The sequence below is a fragment of the Marmota marmota genome, unplaced genomic scaffold (assembly GCF_001458135.2).
Source record: "Marmota marmota marmota unplaced genomic scaffold, marMar, whole genome shotgun sequence".
NCBI lineage: Eukaryota > Metazoa > Chordata > Mammalia > Rodentia > Sciuridae > Marmota > Marmota marmota.
Window position 1 is genome coordinate 16,503,757 of NW_025999913.1, and position 1,137 is coordinate 16,504,893.

Genomic DNA, 1,137 nt, shown 5'->3' on the forward strand with positions numbered 1-1,137 from the left:
GTGTATAAGAGACGTGGTCCCGGCGGCGCCCTCCGCTGACCGAAATGTCGCTGCGCCGCCTGGGCCGGAGGCGGCCAGTCTTGGACATTTTTAACTTATTGGTTGTATCAGTCCATCTTGTATGGCCATAGCACAACACTTCAGGCTGGGTGCGTTAGAGTTTGCGTGACTCACAGTTCTGAGGGCTGGGAGGTTCAAACAGCATGGAGACATGTCACGGCAAGGGCCCTCCTGGCTGTGTCTCAACTCAGTGGAGGACAGAAAAGGAAACAGCCATGTGCAGAGGACACCGAGCACCTGGAGTGGCCTCTACAGTGGCCCACTCTCCCCAGAACTGACACATTCCTGCAAGACCCAGCCCAGCCTGGAGACCAGCATTGATTAGATCATGACCGAGTTGCCTTCCGCTGGCCCTGCCTCTGGACCGCCACCCTGGGGTCCAAGCTTCCAGCACGCGGACCACACCATGCATGGAGAGCTGTGGAGCTGTCTGACATTGTCGGATGACAACTACTGCTGTGGATCCCTGTGTTGGTGCTCCTTCCACGGCGCACCTGCTAGCTACCGCAAAGGCAGCGTCTCTAGCCACAACTATCATCCTAAAAACACCACCAAGACCTTTGGAGAGCCTGATGGGCAGGACGCAGAATTTCACTGTTTTGGCTTTGGTTGTTTAATTACTATTATGTGGCCTTGTATCACTGACTGACACTTACGCGTAAATCAAAAGTAGACTCTGTGCGAAAGGGACTGTTGTTTCTCTCCTCTCCTCCTCCTCCTCTTCTTTTCTAACTTCCTCAGTCTCCCCCTCGGAGAGCACAGGTAAATGGATATCCCCAGTCTAACTTGTGTCTGAATATTTCTTAATCACCTCTGCTCAGTGTTAGGACCGTGGGGTCATTCCCTGGAGTGTGGGCTGAAGTATATTAAGAGGTGCTGCTCAAGGAACGGATCACATCCCATCCTAAGCCCAAAACACCCAGGTAAAAATGCACTTAGAAGACCTCACCTCCTGAGCATTGTAAGTCAGCCACGCCATGCGACGTGGAGTGTTGTGGCTTTCTCTTGGGGTCAGTTCTGGCTGGGAGCTACAGCCGAGGGTCAGCCCCTAGGTCTCATGGGCATGTCACGCTGTGC

At 53.6% G+C, this 1,137-nt stretch overlaps 1 protein-coding gene across 1 annotated transcript in view; it reads right to left on the reverse strand.

The window, feature by feature from the left end:
- LOC107149291 (N-acetyllactosaminide alpha-1,3-galactosyltransferase-like) overlaps nt 1–70 on the reverse strand; it is a 2,810-nt gene extending 2,740 nt beyond the window's left edge. The window contains exon 1 of the mRNA XM_048799856.1: nt 1–70. This exon is cut by the window's left edge and continues 190 nt beyond it. The gene's annotated coding sequence lies outside the window, so the exon portion shown is untranslated.
- Nucleotides 71–1,137: the final 1,067 nt, after the last annotated feature.